This window comes from Phoca vitulina, unplaced genomic scaffold, assembly GCF_004348235.1.
Source record: "Phoca vitulina isolate PV1807 unplaced genomic scaffold, GSC_HSeal_1.0 scaffold4, whole genome shotgun sequence".
Classification (NCBI taxonomy): domain Eukaryota; kingdom Metazoa; phylum Chordata; class Mammalia; order Carnivora; family Phocidae; genus Phoca; species Phoca vitulina.
In genome coordinates this window covers 15871819-15891891 of record NW_022589707.1, presented here as the reverse complement: position 1 = coordinate 15891891, position 20073 = coordinate 15871819, and the positions used below count along the sequence as shown (strand labels likewise).

At 43.0% G+C, this 20073-nt stretch overlaps 1 protein-coding gene across 3 annotated transcripts in view; it reads left to right on the top strand.

Annotated features, from left to right (window-relative positions):
* Positions 1-15876: 15876 nt before the first annotated feature.
* Positions 15877-20073, top strand: part of NRF1 (nuclear respiratory factor 1) — a 140677-nt gene continuing 136480 nt past the window's right edge. For 2 of the 3 annotated variants that reach the window (XM_032401583.1, XM_032401582.1), the window contains exon 1: positions 15877-15978. The gene's annotated coding sequence lies outside the window, so the exon portion shown is untranslated. The remainder of the gene's footprint in view (positions 15979-20073) is intronic. The other variant, XM_032401586.1, reaches the window with a different exon arrangement.

Below are 20073 nucleotides of genomic sequence, written 5' to 3'. Positions count from 1 at the left end.
ATCAGGCTGATGGTTGCCTTTGGGGAGGACTGGGTGGTAATGACTGGGAGGGGGTATGAGGTGGGATTCTGAGGTACTGGGGATGTTCCAGTTCTCCAACAGGACGATTGTTACACAGGTGAGTTGACTGAAATTTCACTGAGCTCTTTATGTCCAATTTTGCACTTTTATATTACATGTCATTTAAAAATTTATTAAAAATACACTTTAGGGGCGCCTGGGTGGCTCAGTTGGTTAAGCAACTGCCTTCGGCTCAGGTCATGATCCTGGAGTCCCGGGATCGAGTCCCGCATCGGACTGCCCGCTCAGCGGGGAGTCTGCTTCTCCCTCTGATCCTCCCCCTCTCATGCTCTCTGTCTCCCATTCTCTCTCTCAGATAAATAAATAAAAAATCTTTAAAAAAAAAAAATACACTTTAATCTATGAGGAGACCCTGCTTAATAACCAGGGGCTGACAAAATTTTGCACAGTTGTTTTCTGAGTCTTCTTTTCCTATTGTGGAAGTTTCAAATTAAGCAAGCAGACAGCTGAATATTAAAGCAGCTCTTCTTTAATTAGATCTTGTGTTGTTTGCTTCTGCGAACTTTCTTCTAAAATATTGTATTCATTACGAAAATAATGTAATCATACAAACAAAATTTTGAAAAACAGAAACCAACAAAACCCCTAACCTATCTTATCAATTTATATACAAATTACTTTATAATTTTAATACATGTTCTTCTAATCTTTTTTCCTTCACAAACATTTAGCTGGTCTTAAATTCAGTGAGACAATTTTTTCTCATTCAGAGTTTTAGTCACTTTCTTTATAATCTAAAAATATATTTAAATTTTATATTTACCCAGCATTTAAGGTCATCGCTAAAATACTCAGCAATGTGAATGTATGTCAAGTAAAAATACAAAGTAAACTTCACCTAGCTGTTCAAAAAATAGCATAACAATATATCTTGAATTCCAAATACCTCAAAGCAGTTTATACTCTTGATTTATTTGCATAAAAGGGACAATGTTTTATTTGCTCTACTCCTTTGGTACAAAAAACATGACACATGGTCAATTGATAATGGGGCCACAACTACATTGCAAGTTTTCCTGTCCTGCTCCTGCATTACAGTGGGCCTGGCACCAAAATATCAAATATCCAACTTAAAGAACTCTACCTCATGTAACTCTTCCAGTCTCTGCTCTCCAAATACATCAAATGACTGGCTATTTAGATAATATAAATACACTGCTAAAATGTTGTCTTTAGGTTCATGCTTGAAAACACCTTATAGATGGGGCAATTCTTTTTTCAAATCTTCCTCTATCGTAGAAGTAATACATCATAATGAATATACTTGGAGGTACTAGTTTGGGTACCTCTAAAAGCAATCTTGCGGCCAAGGATTACAGGGCGAGCCTTTTATTTGGGAAGTGATCCCAGGAAGCCCTGTTGGAAATGGGCAAGTGAGACAGGGAAGGAAGGCAACAGAAGGTATGTGATACAACAGGGGCCTGTTGTGGGCATCGAGGCTGGATCCCACAGAAGAACTCTGGGAAACAGTATAGAACATGCCTCATGGGGTCCCAACCAAGGAATGAGGAAGCTGGGGTTCTTACCCTTCAGCTCCCACCCATTTGCTGATGGAGGGCTATTGTTGGGGGTCTAACTCCCTAGGATTTCTGGCCCATCCTTAGCTGGAGCAGGGCCAAGAGAGCCAATATGGATACATTGTTATTAATGTTGGGGACTTCTCAGTTGCTGCTTCAGCTCTTTTTTCTCTTCCTTTCTCTTTTTTCTCCTTCTGGTATTTCATTGATGTGTACATTACACCTTTTGTTATAGTCCCAGGGTTCTTGGATATCGTGTTCTGTTTTTTTTTTCAATATTTTTTCTCTTTGCATTTTGGTTTTGGACATTTCTATTGAACTATATCTTCAAGCTCACTAATTCTTTCCACATCTGTGTCCAGTGTACTATCTACTCTATCAAAGCCATTCATTTTCATAATGGTGTTTTTGACTTCTAGCATTTCTTTTTGATTGTTTCTTAGAATTTCCATCTCTCTGCTTACATTACTTATTTGTTTTTACATGTTGTCTATTTTTGCCATGAGAGTCCTTAGCATAGTAATCATAGTTATTTTAAATTCTGGTCTGATAATTCTAGTATCCTTGCCATATCTGAGTCTGGTTCTGATGCTTGAGTTGTGGGGGGCAGGGGAAATATTATAAAGCATGATGATTAGATCTCAGTCTTTTAGTGAGCCTGCGCTCCTGGGCTGTGACCTGTACGAGTGCTACTCAATCTCTTCATCCTCCCTTTAGGTGAGACAGAAAGGCTAGAGGGGGCTAGAGTTCAGTATTTTCCTTTCCTCAGGTCAGTTAGGCTCTGGTGAAATAGTTTGTCTTAAGGGCAGGCCTTGTTAGGAGAAGAAAATATTCTGGGCAAATTTCAAAATGGCACCCCACCCCCCAACACACACCCCCAAAAGCATGAGGGAATTTTTCTTTTTTTTTTTTTTAAAGATTTTATTTATTTATTTGAGAGAGAGAATGAGATAGAGAGAGCATGAGAGGGGGGAGGGTCAGAGGGAGAAGCAGACTCCCCGCTGAGTGGGGAGCCCGATGCGGGACTCGATCCCAGGACTCCAGGATCATGACCTGAGCCGAAGGCAGTTGCTTAACCAACTGAGCCACCCAGGCGCCCCTTTTTTTTTTTTTTTTTTTTTTTTTAAGTAGACTCCACAACCAGCATGGAGCCCAACGTGGGGCTTGAACTCACAACCCTGAGATCAAGACCCAGAGATCAAGATCTGAGCTGAGATCAAGAGTCAAATGCTTAGGAGCGCCTGGGTGGCTCAGTCGTTAAGCGCGTCTGCCTTTGGCTCAGGTCATGATCCCAGGGTCCTGGAATCGAGCCCCGCATCGGGTTCCCCGCTCAGCAGAAAGCCTGCTTCTCCCTCTCCCACTCCCCTTGTGTTCCTGCTCTAGCATTGTCTCTCTCTGTCAAATAAATAAATAAAATCTTAAAAAAAAAAAAGAGGCAAATGCTTAGCCAACTGAGCCACCCAGGTGCCCCACTTCTTATTTTCAATGTGAGAATCTGGTGGAGGTAAAATACACAAAAATATGGGAACCCCTAATACTGGGCCCCCTAGAGTTTTTAACTCTCAAATTTGTCCACACTGAGCCTCCAGCAATTTGTCAATTACAGTTTAGGTTTCCCTACCACATCTTCACCAGCAATTGGTATTGTTGTTCTTTTTGGATTTTAGCTATTCTAATAAGTATGTAGTGATATTTCATTATTGTTTTAATTTGCATTTCCCTAATGACATATGATGTTGAACATGTTTTCATATGCTTCCCTCTCATTTAAAAATTCATTATAAATATAGTTCACTGTTAAAGAAAATAGGATAATTTACTGTGATGTTTATAACATATATAGAAGAAAAACCTATGACAAAGATAGAAGAAAGGATAGGCAGCCAGAAATGGATTTAGATTGTAGTTGAGCTCTTATGTTAAACAGGGAGTGATATAATATCAAATGAAGGTAGACTGTGATAAATTAAAGGCACATATTTGTAAAATCTAGAGCAACCTGAAAAAAATAAACAAAGAGGTCAAACTAATAAGTGCATAGTTGAGATAAAGTGGAATCATAAAAGAAAAATAAATCCTCAGTCCAAAAGAAGATGGGCAAATATAAAAATGGAGCAAAAAAACCCACATGGAATAGTATACACTTTACAAGATGATAAATTTAAAACCAACCATATTGATAATCACATTAAATGGAAATGGTCTAAACACCCCAATTAAAAGGCACAGATTATCAGACTAGAACAAAAAGCAAATTTCAAGTATTTGCTATCTATAAGAAATACACTTCAAATATAAAGAGATAGCATTATCATAGCATTATCCATTGAAGATGACAACCCAATAGCAATGATTACTCCTAGTATCTAGACTGTGGTCCCGAAATACCCTTCCCCACTAATAGGAATGGCTGATTACTAGTATGTGGCAGGAATGAGCCTGAGAAATTTTATTTGGCCCTGGGATATCTTCTTACTATAGAAAGCAAGTGAGACTCACAAGCCATAATGAATATGTAAATAAAACAAAACACTTAACTATACACTTAAAAATAGTTAAGATATTAAATTTTTTATTATATGCATGTTATGGGTTGAATTGCATCCCCTTGAAATTCATATGTTGAAGTCCTAACTCCCAGCACCTCAGAATGTGACTGTATTTGGAGATAAGGTCTTTTAAGAAGTAATTAAGTTAAATGGGGTTGTTAGGGTGGCGCTAACATGACCAGTGTCCTTAGAAGAAGAGGAAACTTGGACACAGAGAAAGAGAGATAACAGACAGCTGCATGCATAGAGAGATGACCATATGAATACACATCGGGAAGGTGGCCTTCAGCAAGTCAAGGAGAGAGGCATCAGAAGAAACCAAACCTGCTGACATCTTGAGCTCATACTTCTAGCCTACAGAACTGTAAGAAAATAAAGTTCTGTTGTGTAAGCTACCCAGTCTGTGGTATTTTGTTAATGGCAGCCTGAGCAAACCAGTAAAGTGTATTTTACCACAGTTAAAAATAAACAAACCTAAGTTGACTCTCAAGAAAAGAGAAAGCCCAAAACAAGGAAACAAAACTATGTATTGGCCACCTGAGTGTCTGTGGGCTGCTATGGAAAGTCACAGAAAGTGCTCTATGAGTCATGTTGATTGGTGTCACCATATTTGTATGGGGCCTCATTTGTATGGGGCCACTAGTGTCGAGTTGGGCTCTCGACACTAGTGGTCAGCCTCTTGTCTGCCCTTGCATGGTGCTTTCTCCCGAAGCAAGGCCTGTTCTACATCTTTGCCATTGTTCTGGAGCTATTGACTGCTGGGTCCCCTTTTCAGCAGACGATTTAGTCCCCTGCCTCACAGAGAAAACAGGACAAACCAGCTTGAATCCTCTCTCCTTCATGAATCCCTTATAAACACTCACATCTATATCCTCACCCATCCTTCCTTCTTCCCCTCTGGCTTCTCTTAAATGTGAAGGTGCCCCACCTCCTTTCAGCCTCATCCCACTTTTGTGCTTTCTCTCCTCCTTAGGGTCCTTGCTCCATCAATTCCTCCCTCTTACTGTAGTTTCAACCTTTCTCTTTCTACTGGCTCCTCTCCAGAAGCCTAAAAGTATGTTCAACACTCCCTCATTCTACCTTGACTTTATCTCTCTCTAGCTTCCACAACCTCTCCATTACTCCTTTTTATCCATCATTCTTAAATGAATAGCCTACTCTAGTTACCTCTCCTCTCCCATTTCCCCTTTATTCTGCTACCCATCGAATTCTGGTTCCTTCCTTCCTTCCTTTCCTTCTTTCCTTCTTTCCTTCCTTTCCTTTTTTCCTTCTTTCTTTCTTAATTTTATTTTTAAGTAGTCTCTACACCCAACATGGGGCTTGAACTTACAACCTTGAGATCAAGAGTCACATGCTCTACAGACTGAGCCAGCCAGGCACCCCATGAATTCTGGTTTCTGTTTGCACCATTACAGTGACTATTCTGGCAAAGTTCTTTCATGACCTTGTGTTGCTTAGCTCTCCCCTCCACCACTGCTAGCTGAATGCCTCCAACTGGATGTATATACAACTGGCATCCCGGTCTCAGTATGTCATAATTGAAACACATCATTTTTTTTCTCAAATGAACTTCCCTTCCTGTCTTTATTTTTGTTAATGGAGCTGCTATCACCAGCTCCATACTTCAGCCTCATCTTTGGGCTTTGGGGTTGTTTTTGTTCAGTAATTTTAAGGAATTGTTTTTTACCAGGTAATACACATCAAAATGATTCAAAATTCAAAAGGTTCATTGACGTACATTGAAAAGGCTCTCCCACTACTGAACCCCAATTATCTACCTCCCCTCTTAACAGGCCAGTAATGCCAAAGTTTTGTGTGTATTTCTTTAAGGATATATGCCTATATTTTGCATATGTAAGAAGTATTTTTATTTACATTTTTCCCTTTTAAAAATACAAATGATGGGGGAAAGGGCTGGGAGGTGGGCGAAATGGGTGAAGGGGGTCAAGAGGTACAAACCTCCTTATTTGTTATAAGACAAATAAGTCACAGGGATATAATTTACAGCATGGTAACTATAGTCAATAACACTGTAATGCATATTTGAAAGTTGCTAAGAAAATAAATCTTAAAAGTTCTCATCACAAGAAAAAATTTGTTTTTAACTTTTGTATGGTAACAGATGGTAACCAGATTTATTGTGGTGACCACTTTGCAATGTATAGAAATATCAAATCATTATGCTGTATACCTAAAACTACTATAATGATATAGGTCAATTATACCTCAACAGCAACAACAAAACAACAAAAACCCAGGCAAAATAAAAAAAAAATACAAATAGCATACCATATACACAGTTCTACTTGCATTTTTCATGTATATATTTTGGACATCATTTCATCAAATGCTTTTTCATCCTTTGTTATAGCTGCACAGAGTTTAGCAGTATTTCGAATTCCTCTCTTCCCTCGTCTCCAACATCCAATCAATTGTCAAGTTGTATTAATTGTGTATTATTTTTCCTATAGTCTCTCCATTCCTGGTGCCAGTTTGTTTAGACTTTCACCTTTCTGCCTGGATTAACACAATAGCCTCTAAATGTTTGCCTTGACCTTAGCCCTTCCTTTTTAGTTCAGGCCATTCTGTTCAATTAATCTTCTTAAGTACCGCTCTGATTATGTCACTTCCGAGTTTCTAACAGTCACCACTATTTTCTTGTTTCTGCAGAGTCTCACTCTATGTTCCCTCCTTTTTTCTTACTGTGTCCTCCTTCCTCACGCTCTGGATACTTAAGTCATACTCAGGAGTCTGATGATTCTAGAGCAATCCTTTTGTGTTCTCACGGGAGTACTTTTGATAATGTTAACTTTACCTTGAGTTATATGACCTTGCCACCAAGTCCAACTCCTTCCTCCCCAAGGTCCAGCTCAGGTACTAACTTTCCTATGAAGTCCTCCTGACCCTCACTATTAGCCAGGGTCAGATGCGGGATGAGCCCAGAAAGGTGCCTAAGGAGCAAAATTTAAGGAGGCACGCTCTCTCAGGGTTGTGGAAGCACCAAGCTTGCACTCACATAACCCTGAGAGTCAGTGGCTCCTTGCTTGCCTCGTTCTAGTCCAGCCCTGCTGTTAGCAGTTCTGGGCCTCCTGTAAGTCCCCAAAGAGCTTGCTTTGTACATCTCTAGTGGATTTTCTCTTCTTACCTGTATCGTAGTTATTGATAACAGAATTTCTCTTCTCCTCACTGCTCTGAGCAAATTGAGTACAGAACCCCAAGCCTGCTCCATAGTGGATCTGTGGTGTCTTGCGCAGAGCCTCATACACACAGATATACATTCACTAGAACTCGTTAGCTTGGGAGTGTCTACCCATCAGAAACTTCAACTCAAAGTCCTTTAGGCCAAAAAGGCAATTTATTAGGAGAATATTCAGGAACTTAGGGAACCCATCGGCAGGGATCCTGTGAATATCAGGAAGAGAACTATGGACTAGAGCACTGTGGGGACCCTGAGAAATTCTCTCTTGTGTCTTCTTCTCTCACTACTGATGGACTGTCTCTGTTCCCCAGTTGATTTGGTGGAAAATGGTTCTGCTTACAGCTCCCAAAGTTAAAAAAAAAAAAAAGTTGTAAAGTTAGAGAGAGAGAGATCTCAATTCCAATTTCAAAATCTCCAGGAAATGATCTGATTAGCCAACTTGAGTCAGGTACCTATTTCCAGACTAATCATTCGTGGCCAGACTAATCATCTGTGGCTAGAGGGATAGTGCAGCCTTGGGGACCTCAGTGGTGTTCATGGATCTTTTCTCTAACTCCACCATTAATGTGACTCAGCTCTAGCATGATTCCAGTCTGTATCTCTTAGTCAAACATGCTAAACTCCCAGGACAGAGAATATACTTGGCATAGCTTGGGTCAAGTTCATGCCTGAGCCAGTCATCAATGGGGGATGAGGGTTTTGAAGCATAGGAGTGACTTCTGGGGGTCATTTCTGCGAATGGGGGCAGTTTCCAGAGAAGGGGAATCTCTTGAGTTAGCAAGTCACACCCAAAGGTGACCGTTAAAAGGTATTTGTTGAATAAGTAAATGAGTGAATGATATTTAAAAAGAGCAACTGTCTAAAGCTATTAGGTAAGTATTAGGGAGTTACTGGACAACTCACTTGCTCCATCACCCTCAAGATCTAATCAGTCTCCAAACACCTATTAAGCTTTCTTCCCGATGTCTCCCAAATCCCTCCCTCCCTTCTAAGCCACGGGCACCACCAGTTTGCATTCATGCCTGATTGCTCTGCCTCAGCCTTCCCCACCTCCACTCCATGCTGCTGCCTGCCAGAGTAATCTTCCCAAAACATATGGCTTCCCTGTTGCCACCCGTCACTCAATCTGTCTGAAACCAAACACATCCTCTTTCCATCTAAATTGGCTGTCCCTTTAGATGACTGTCGAACACACCACCATCTTTCTGTCATTTACTTCTTAAAACCTTGAAATTACCTCTGACCTTTGCCCTCCTAGTCCCTCAGTATTTCATTAGTTACCAAGCAATGTTGAATTTTCCTTTATTTCCCCCGTTGGTTTTTCTTTTTCTTTTAAACATTCCCAGCCTAATTTTGGTCTGTTAGGGAGTTCAGAATATCTTCCAAGGACTGTTATTAAAATGATATGGAGAAGATATCTTGTTGGAGATCTGGGAATGCCTAAATCCTGTCTAGGCCAGCCATCTCCCTTTCCCGAGAGGTCACTAGGGGAAATATAAGGAAGGGGAACAATGACACAACTAGGCAAAAGAGAACTTTATTATTGGCTGGGTATTTGGCCTCAAACCACAATGCAGAAGTCAGGAAAGACAGGCTGGACTCTGGTCATCTCTGTCTATTCCCCCCGACTTGATGCCCAAACATGAGTCTTAGAACTTTACTTCCTAGTGGCATGAAAAGCCACCCTCACCAGAGAAATTGGACAGAAAGACACATCTGCAACTTCTTTGCCCAAAGGCTGGGGCTGTCCAAGCCATCATAGGTGGAGCTGTAGCCCCAGGGCCTGGAGACTTCCTAGAAGGAGAAAAGAGAAGATGCTGGCTTGGGTGCCTCCAAGTAGGGCAAGGAGAGCCCTGTTACCACTCAGATATGTTGACAGTAGAAGGGAGAACACACTTACCCATCCTGAACCTCCTACCTTTTAAAGTCTCTACCCCTAGAAAATGTACTTTAAGCCATATTCTCCAATTTCAGCAAGTTTTCCTTCCTTTGTGGATATGGGTATGAGTTTGGGGTGGGGTGAAATTTCTTGCTCACCATCCTGACTCCACCCTAAAGAGAGTGAAGAAGTGGCGAGCCTTGAGTGCCTTCTAGGGATCAGTGGCTCAATTCATATTTGGATTCCTGGTGAATCTACACTATTCTGACTTTGTAAGTGTCTTGCTCAAAATTGTCAAAAGCCAACTGTTGCCCCGAACTAAGAACCAATTCCTAAGAAGGCCATTAGGACCCTCTACAGCCTGGCCCAATCTACCTTTTTTTTTTGTCATTAGGAATGACCTTAGGATTGTGGCAGACAGGTCAAGAATAGGGAAAGGATGCCAAATGTAATCATCCAATGAAGAGATCAGTTGGATCTAATCAAGAGAAGAAGGAACTTAAGATTGTTACCAGAATTTTATCTACCTCATAACCTGATCAATGGGTCCAGAAAGAACTAGGTTAGGCACCAGGGGGAATCTAATCTGTAGGGTAGGGCAGGATCTAGGAGAACTCTGTTGACATAGATTATATTGAAGGGACTTGGCATGTTCACAGTGGTGGCAGAAGAATCTCTCTGATATATCTTGGCCAAAAAGCAATCTCAGCCTACTGAGATGGGAATCCCCATTCTCCTGCAGAGGCAAGTCAATTGGCTGGCTTGAGGCAGTTACCTCAATGGCTTGGGATGCTAAATAGTATTTAATCCTAAAAAGTTCAGAATTATATATGAGAATGATGGAATAAATCCACAGAATTTGTATTTTTGTCTTAACTCTAATAATATTCTGTGTAATTTGGTATTTTCAATGTTTGTAAGATGTAGATAATTTATTAGAGAATCTGATAAATTAGCCTTGTGATTCCAATGTAAAATATATAATTCAGTAATTGATTTCAGAGTTGTATTAGAGATTTTTATTAGTTTGCAAATGGTATTGAAAGGGACTTTGGGAGTGCCTGGCTGGCTCAGTGGGAAGAGCATGTGACTCAATCTCAGGGTCTAGAATTCAAGCCCCATATTGGGCATGGAGCCTACTTAAAAAAAAAAAAAAGAGAGAGAGAGAGTTTGAGGGGTGTCTGGGTGGCTCGGTCGGTGAAGTGTCTGCCTTTGGCTCAGGTCATGATCCCAGGGTACTGGGATCGAGCCCCACTTTGGGCTGCCTGCTCAGCAGGGAGTTTGCTTCTCCCTCTGCCTCTGCCCCTCCCCCCACTCATGCATGCTCTCTTTCTCTCTCTCAAATAAATAAAATCTTTAAAAAAAAGAGAGTTTGACATTCACTATACTTAAAGTTGAATATATTAGATTTTAAAATTTATTAGATTTTAAATATATTAGGTTTGCTAGATAACTGACTAGGAGCAAGTAACTTAACTTCTTGCGTCTGAGTTTTCTTATCTATGAAATAGGTATAATTATAGTACCTATTTCATAACATTGCTGGGAAAGAATTAATGAGTTCATACAGGAGTTTGCAATAGTACCTGACTTTTAGTGAATGCTCAGTAAGTTAGTTATTGTTGTTGTTATTATTCTTTATATGAGGACATTCTGTTTATTAGATCAGGCATTTAAATACAGAGTTTAAAAGGCAAGGTAGATATGTTATGTATATAAACGCAGTTTAAAATGTTTAGTGGTTATTTAACAACATTAAATGAGTGAAGTAGTTATTTAAAGGAATGTAGTGTATTCCAGTTGAGTTGAAGGAGCATTAATCAGCCTTTTCTCAAGGACAAGGCCCATGTTTCCCGCCGTATCCCCAGCACTCTGGCATTTGGTATAGAGAGGTGCCCAATAAATGTGTGTTGAATTGACCTGACAAATCATATAAAAAGGATTCTAAGACGTTACATCCAAAAGACATTGTTAACTGAGACAGGGACTACAGGAGCAGGAGCAGCTTTGAGGGAGGATAATGAGGCCAGGTTTTAACTGACTGAACTTGCAGTGTCTATATGACAGGAGTTCCTGATCATAGTTCAAAGTCTCACAGGCAGGACAGACACTCGGGAAACAGTTTGAAGCAGGAAATACATATGATAGGGGGTCATCAACAGACTTTGGGTTCAGGGAGAGGAGGGCCCTTTGAAAATGACTGTTAAAATTTCCTAGATTTTGAAATAGATGAGATCAACTTAAAGGCTCAAAGAAAAATAGATTTTAAAAGTTATTACTTTTTTTTTTTAAAGATCATTTATTTGAGAGAGAGAGACAGCACAAGCAGGAGGGGCAAAGGGAGAAGGATAGAGAATCTCAAGCAGACTCCACACTGAGCGTGGAGCCCAACATGGGGCTCGATCTCATGACCCTGAGATCATAACCTGCACTGAAATCAAGAGTCGGACCCTCAACCAACTGAGCCACCCAGGCACCTTAAAAGTTGTTACCTTAATACAGAAATATTAATTTAAATAAAGTAACAGTAAACAGTCTTTTCCATCCTCTTTCCCCCAAACCATCCTCAGGCATACAAAAACTCACCTTGACATTTCTAACCTTGTAACACATTGCTCCCTTACACAAATCCCTTGTCTTGGCATCCCTTGAATGCTCTCCCTAGCTTTTGGGGGAGTCCCCAGGGATATTTACATGTGCTCACACTTATTCATCATCATCACCACCACAACAGCGACCATCTATCACACCTGTATTTTGTACCAAGCAATTTGCTTGGTTAATGATAATTAGGAAGAGCTAATAATACCCAGCGCTTACTATGTGCTTCCTGGGTCCAGGCTCTGTTTGGAGTCCTTATATTACCTCTTAACCTCCACATCTTGGGCAGAGAAACAGAGGCTTAAAATGTTGAGTGACTTGTCAAGGTCTCACAGGCAGGAAGTGGTATGGCCAGGCTTTGAACCAGGAGTCTGATTCCAGAACCCATATTACGATGTGGCCTCTGAAAGCATGGGGGTGTGGCTCCTGGGGCCAGCACTCTCTGAAAAAGCAGACCCTGCCTGGGCCAGCCCTTGGTGTTCCCAAAGAGGCAAAACTCCCTTGTATTGTTTATAAAGTTCCAGGTTCCCGGTAATCCTTATGGGGCTGGAGCTGCACAGATTCCGAAGTAGAAATGGGGAGGCTGCTACTCTTGGGACTCTTACACAGTGGGTCCTGAAGGGTCCCTTGTGAAAATTGTTGCTTCAGCCATCTTTCTTCATCTCCTATCCCCTGTGGTTCCCCCTACCCCACCCCAAGGGACACAGTCAAATCTAGAGCTAAAAGCCTCCCACAAGTCAGATCCTGTCAAGTGTCCCACTAGTGAGCAAACCACCTTGGACAGGCCTGCATGCTGGCTGCCCCAACTGAGACCTACCTTGCTGCTTTACTTACTAAACACACTTGGAGGCCTCCCACTTCCACCTATTGCTCAGTCTCCCACAACAATCCACCCGGTTAAAGGGTCTTCACCTTTCTGCTCTATGCCCATAAGAATCTTGCCCACCCTTCAAGGCCAAATCAAAGTACATCTCTCTGAAATTTCCCACATAAATTCAATTCTGATTACCCAGAGCATTTATTATCTGTAGGACGACTCATTTGGTTCTTAGCACACACTATAATTCAGCCAGCCAAATGACCAGCAGCTTTTTTTTCTTTTTTAAGATTTTATTTATTTATTTGAGAGAGAGAGAGAGAGACCACAAGTCAGGGTGAGGGGCAGAGGGAGAGGGACAAGCAGACTCCCCACTGAGCAGGGAGCCCAACGCGGGGCTCAATCCCAAGACCCTGAGATCATGACCTGAGCTGAAAGCAAACGTTTAACCAACTGAGCCACCCAGGTGTCCGCAAATGACCAGCAGCTTATTGAAAGCAAAGCCAACTTGGGAATCTCCTGCATTGCCAAGGCTGATGAACTCCCAATATATTCTCAAGGGTCTAGGCTTCTTTTTATCCTTGCTCTGGGTGCCAAGATTAAGTCACCTTAAGTCAGTCTGCCTTTCTTTCTTTTTCTTTCTTTCTTTTCCTTCTCTCTCTCTTCCTTTCTTCCTTCCTTCCTCCCTCCCTGTTTGCTTGTTTCTTCCTTCCTTCCTTCCTTTCCCTCCCTCCCTTCTTTCTCTCTTTCTTTCTGCTCTAGGCAGGGTTGAACTCACAGTCCTGACACCAAGAGCCACACACCCCACTGACTAAGCCAGCCAGGCGCCCCAAGTCATCCCTTCTTTCTTAATGCAACTACTACCTACACCTAACCTTATAGAGTTGTCTTCTTACATTATCCTGTCTACAGTTTCTGACTTCCATGTGCTGAAGCTGATCACTGTCACTTCATTGGAATCCAGTTCTTTTAATCTCTTAGGGTAGATTTTTCTGCTTTTTTCCCTGAGACTGATTCTACAGTCTTTGGTTATCCAGAATGAAGAGCCTTTTGGATAGAGGAACTGGGGTTCACAGGCTCATTTGTCTTAAGAAAATAACTTGCATGTCTGAGGAGGGTGGACACAGAGGTCTCTCATTATATGTTTATTGAAGGTCTACTATGAGCCAGGCATTGCGTGAGATGCTGGTATACAATCATGAACAAGATGAAATCCCTGCCCTCCGTCAGCTTCTGGATTGTGAAGGATTCATGGTCTGAGAAGTGCTGTGGAGAAAGAGTAATGCAGTACTTTCAAACTTTTTGTAGCTGTAATCCAGTAAACCAGTATCGTGATCCAGTACAAATACACAAACCTATGTACATACATTTATATATCTGAAATAAAAACTTCACAAAACAAGAGCCTTACTAAGTTTGATGCTCTCTGATATTTTCTATTTCTTTTATGAAATGTTGGTCATGACCCACTAAGTTCATTTTGTGCTTCCTCAGTGGGGATCAACCTGCAATGTGAAAATGCTGGTAATGGTTAAGAGCACAACTCTGAGGTCAAGCTGATGGCTTTCAGACCTGGCTCCACCTCTTATTGTCTGGGTTTGGGCAAATAATCTCTACATGCCCTTGTTTCTCTACCTGCAAAATGAAATAATAATAACAGTATATCTGCCTCATGGTCTCTCCTTGAGAATTAAATGAGAAAGGAGATAACGTGTGTAAAGGACTTAAAATAGGCCCTGAAACATTGAGTGCTCAATAAGCACAAGTGATAAATACTGGGTATGATGCTAAAAGAGCCAAAGCATTCAATTTGGGGGGATTCGAGAATGCGTCCTGGAGGAAAAGGCATTAATGTTGAGACCTTAAGAAGTGGCAGGTGACGAGAAGGTATAAAGAATGGAGAAGAAAGTTCTGTGCAGAGAGAGCAGCCCTTGCAAAAATTATGAGGTGGGAGAACGTCCTGCCATGTATGACTTGAGAGCTTCCTGATTTGGCTGCAGCCTGAGGGAGAAGTCTGTGGCAGATGAGGTCGAAGATGGCCACTGGGGTGAGGTCACCAAGGGCCTTGAAGCCAACTCAAAGAATTTTAGGCTTTAACTTATGTGCAATGGGACCTTATTAAGCCTGTTAAGCAGGGAAATGACATGTTTTCCTTTTTGAAAGACCACTCAAGCTATACGGGGTAGAATGGATTGGAGAGGGCAATTCCTGTGGCAGCGAGACCATGTAGTCTTTCGCAGCATCTTGATTAGAGATGATTTGGTAGCCTGAACCAACCATGCATCCTAACGCAATGGTCCTTAAATTATGGTGTTCATGAGAATTACCAGGACAAGGTGGGGGGGGAGGGGGGGCTGTTAAAAATGCAGTTTCCTGGGCTAACAAGCCAAGATTGTGGAGACAACCAATTGGGACCCAGCATTTAAGTAATCAGCCCTACTGATCCTGATGCACGTAGTTTCCTGATCCCACTTTTAAAAACCAAGAACAAAAACTACCTCTCGTATGTCTCTAACATTAGATTGTTTTTCTGCTACCCACTCCTTTTTACTTCTCAGGCACCTGCTTGGGGGTCCCTATTGCTTCTGACTCCCTGCACTGAACGTACAAACTCCTTGACAGCAAGGACTTCGTCTTTCTAATAGGTGCATCTCCAGCGTGCCCAGAACAAAACTGGCACAGAAAGGGCCCTCTAGAAATGTTTGCCAAACTAATGAATGAGCGGATAAATTAAAATATTGCTTTGTGCAAAAATTTTTGCTTTTAAATACCTGGGCAGGGTTTGAAATCGGGAAACAAAGGTCATTCCGAAGAAAGGGTGAAGATGAGACTGTCAAGGCTGAGGAAAATGCGGGGAAGCCCGTTCCCAATTGTCGAGGCTTGTTCAGGAGGTGCTATAATTCTCGGGGCTGGGGGGCGAGAAACGTTACTATTTCCAGATTAGCAACCATCTTGGGCTGCCTGCGCCACTCTCCCAAGAGTCCACACTTGACTAATCCAGTTGCCTTCATGGTTCCGGCCCCATCTAACCCTGTCAAGCTTAAATGTGGGCTCCCGGAGGCCGCGGGGGCCGGTAGAGACCCTCGCCCAGATCCCCCTCCCGGCCGGCCCCGCGGAGGCAACGCCGACCTCCTCATCATGGCGGCCGCCGGGCGGGGAAGCTGAGCCCGTGCGTCGCGTGCGTGCCTCCTCTCCCTCCCCTCCCCCTCCTCGGCGGCGGCGGCGGCGGCAGAGGCGGCAGCGCTCGCCATTGCCGCTGGTGGCAGGAGGCTGCGAGGAGCCGGCGCGGTCGCAGTCTCCACGGCGCAGGCCCACGGTAGCGCAGCCGCTCTGAGGTGAGTGCCCTACCGCGCAATCTCCAGCTATTTCAGCCCCGGCGCAGCCGCAACACGCCGCCCGCCCGCCGGCCGGCCGGCCCGCCCCGCAGCCTGCACCCTGCCGCCCCCGGCTCCGGGCCTGGGCCCCCGCCGGATTCGGCCCGCCTCGGGCGGGGGGCCCCGGCCCGGCCCAGTCAAACCGCCACCCCGAGGATGCGCAGGCCGCAGTAGGCCCCAGGCGTCCTGGCGGGCTCGGGAGGGAGGCGCTGCCCTCCCGAGAGCCCCAGGGTTCCGGCCTCCCCCGCCGCCTGAGGCTCTGGGGGCCGCGGCCTCCTCTCCACCGTAGAACCCGGAGCCCGGGCCCGGTCTTCCCGCGGGCTCGGGAGCGGGAGGCCCGGGAGAGCGCGCCGGGCCCGGGAGCGGGAGGTGGGCGGGCTGCGCGGGACCGGAGCCGCGGCTCCCCGCTCGCCCCCTCGGCCCTTCCCGGGTCTGGTCCGCGGGCGGCGCGGCGGGCCGGGCCGGGGCGCGGGAGCTGCTGTCTCCTGCGGGAGAGGAGTCTGGCTCTTCGGGCGGCCTCCGAAGCTTCCTCCCGCCGGGGTGGCGTGGGCTTGTTACCCAGGTAGACCGGGGGACGCTCGAATATGGCGCGTTGCCCACCTTCTTGCAAGTTAGGAGGCGGCCCGGGCAGCAGCGGCGGCAGTTCGAGGAGGAGGGCGCAAAGTCCTTTTGTACGCAGAAATAAGGAGCGACATTGTGTTTTCTTCCCCAGCTGAGATGCTGCCGGTGGAGGGGCCTCGGTTCTTCCTATGCCTGGGGTGGTGGTCCCCTGGGTGAGGAGAGGGGGAGTGGCGCGCCCCTCGGAAGGAACCGAACTGTTGCCACTGTAAAGACAGGGGCTCTGGGTGGCCTTGTGCAAGGGTATTATTTCACATCCCCAGCCTTTCGGGGAAATCAAGGGTTTGCCTCTGCATGTTGTCCACCTCACTGTGCAATGATGTCCACCGCCTCTCTCACCTGTTGTGTCGTTGCTGCTGGTCCCAAAGTTTCTACAGTGCATCTGACTGTGCCCATCAGAACTTGGGAGTTGTTTAAAAATCTTAATATTTTTAGGGCTTCAAATGGTAATCTGCTCCAGCCAGTTGGAGGAGCTGTTGCCTGTTCTCCATCCCTTCTTAAGCATTAGATTAGAATATATTAATTGCTTACTTCAGAGCTGGTGTCAGTTGTGCTTAATTTTTTTTGTGTTCAGAGCAAAATTCACGTTTTCTTAAGTGTGTAGAGACAATGGATTGGGAAACTTTCAAGGTGAAGGCGGTGTGAGTGAACCTGTCAGCTTGGACAGTGCTAACAGGAGAATGGGTTTGCGCATCTCACCTTTTTTCCCAGGGCATCGTCTATGCCCACGGTGATCCTTTTCCTATTTCATGTCCAGCCTTTTTAAAAAAAATTCCTTTTACTTTGACTTTGAACAGTAGGTTATTGGGTTGTTCCTCACTCAAGAAAGGAGGGGCGAGGGGCCTTGGAGATGCTGGGGTTTTTTGTTTTGTTTTTAGAGTTCAGTAGTAGTATCCAGATTTGTGTTTGAATGTTCTTGACGTGTTATCTCATAAGGTAATGAAAATATGACTAGAATCTGTGCATGAGTGTAATTTCCTTATTTTATGAGCAGGAGAGGAAACATACAATTATCACATGTAATGTAATACTTATTCTTGGGTGTGCAGAATTGTTTGTGTTAAGGGACTTTTTTTTCTTTTTCTTCTGACAGGCATTAAATGTGACTTTCAGCTGGGTCCATGACAAAAACAAAAAATAAAACAATCAGATTAAGAAGTACTGCTTATTATCTTTTGGCACATCCTTATTTGAAGTCCTTTGATTTCATCTGTGTGCCTTTCCCCTCCCCCCATCTCAAACTCAACATATATGAGAGAAAATGACTTTTTGCTTAGTAGTCAGTGGTCATATTCTCACTTAGCCAAAAAGAAAAAAAATCATCCTCAAGCTAGGAGTTTTCATGGGAATAGATTTCTTACCAGGTTTTAAGGAAATTTAGCTCCTGGATTTAGGAAGTAACTCTTAAGAGCAGCAGATAATGAGAACCCTTGTCCAGATCTAGAAGGGATTAAAGAAGAAAGGATTTCAGGTTTCCCTCCCAATTCATGTATATTCCAATGGAACCCAAAATTGCAGGTTTCTTGTTATTATTAAATCACAAGTGTACATCCATCTCTAATTTTGTTGGGGAGCTGAAGACAAACTCCCTGTGATTTAAATACCTGAATTTTCCATTGCCTGTATACTCTGAGTTCAAGCAGACCCCTGGGTTGTCTTCAAGAAGTATTTTATGTGAAATAATCACAAATGGGTGACTGTTTTAAGGGAAATTTAAGCTCCTTGGGGCCTGGGATTAAATTTTTTATACTTCATATATAATAAGGCATTCAGTAAATGTTGGGATATAATAATGATGAATAGTAATTTTTGAAATTAAAATTTTTTTCACAAGTATTTGAAAAAAACGTACTGACTTTTGGTTTTTGGAAGGGCTATGAATTGTCAGCCTTTAGAAGCACACCCTCCAGTCTGGAGAACAGGAAGTTATTGCATATGTTCAGCTTCTGTTAGATCTCTTTAGGCAACCCCAGTGCTTTGTGCTGCAGTGGGCTTGTTCATCCACTTAGTGCCACTGTGAAAAATTGGAGTGTAAAGCGGGAACTCTGGGTTGTTGAGTCTCAGAAGTGTCTACTCTAACCTCAGGAATTTCAGTGCACCCTCTCTGGGGTTGTAATTAGTCCAGGAAATGTGATATTTGAATTTAAATGTTTGTGTGTGACTTTGTGTGATGCTTATTAATTATGTAATTATATGTGTGTGTGTATTGTATTTGGAAAATCAGTCTTAAATACCAGTCTTTTGTAAAAAACGTTTTAGAAAATTTTCTCTCTGTTCGTTCATGTTTTCCTTGAGAGCTAAAACTAGTGTTTTTAGCCTGAGCTTACCCAAGTATAATTTTTCATAAATGTTTAGTAAAACAGCAATGCAAAAGAAACCTACTTGTTAAGCTTATTTTAGAATCATTTTATTTAGACCAAGTCCAATCATTGTTTTGTTTTGTTTTGTTTTTGAGGCTCTGGATACGTGTTAATTTTTGTGCATTATGTATCATAGTTCCTTTCTTATTAGCTAGGGGATGGATTATTCACTTTCTGGGCTTTTCAGTTAGAACTTTGGTCCATCAATATTCTTCTAAGGTGAACGGGCTGGAAGAGAAATGGTAAAAGGAGGTGAAACAAATCAACTTCAGGTGTTTCCAGAAGATTACAACCACATTGAGCTATTGGAAACTTTCAATCTTGGAGCAACAAGAATGCTTTGTCTGAAGTTATTTTGATGTAATATGAACAAAAGTTGGAAAATGAAAAGAATTTTTGACTGCTCAAGAAAAATAAGTGGATTATATATGCCTTAGAATATATATTTTTTTCTGAAGTGCAGTTCAGAATTAGGCTAATGAGTTTTTTTTAAAGATTTTATTTATTTATTCATGAGAGAGAGAGAGAGGCAGAGGGAGAAGCAGGCTCCCAAGGAGCAGGGAGCCCGATGCGGGACTCGATCCCAGGACCCTGAGATCATGACCTGAGCCGAAGGCAGACGCTTAACCATCTGAGCCACCCAGGCGCCCAGCTAATGAGTTTTTGACCCCACTCAATGCAGTTTAGTTATCGAAGCTTCAAACACATTTCATCATACAGTCTTTTTTTTTTTTTGCCTTCTCACCATGTCTGTGTGCCTAAAATGTGAACATTTATATGAAGAAAAGTCAGAAATACAACTTTATTTATTTTTATTTTTAAATTTTATTTATTTATTTGACAGAGAGACACAGTGAGAGAGGCAACACAAGCAGAGGGAGTGGGAGAGGGAGAAGCAGGCTTCCTGCAGAGCAGGGAACCTGATGGCGGGGCTCGATCCCAGGACCCTGAGATCATGACCTGAGCCGAAGGCAGACGCTTAACAACTGAGGCACCCAGTCGCCCCAGAAATACAACTTTAAAGAGAGCTTTTAGTATATTTTTGAAAGACAAAAACAAAAAAAACTAGGAGGCAAAT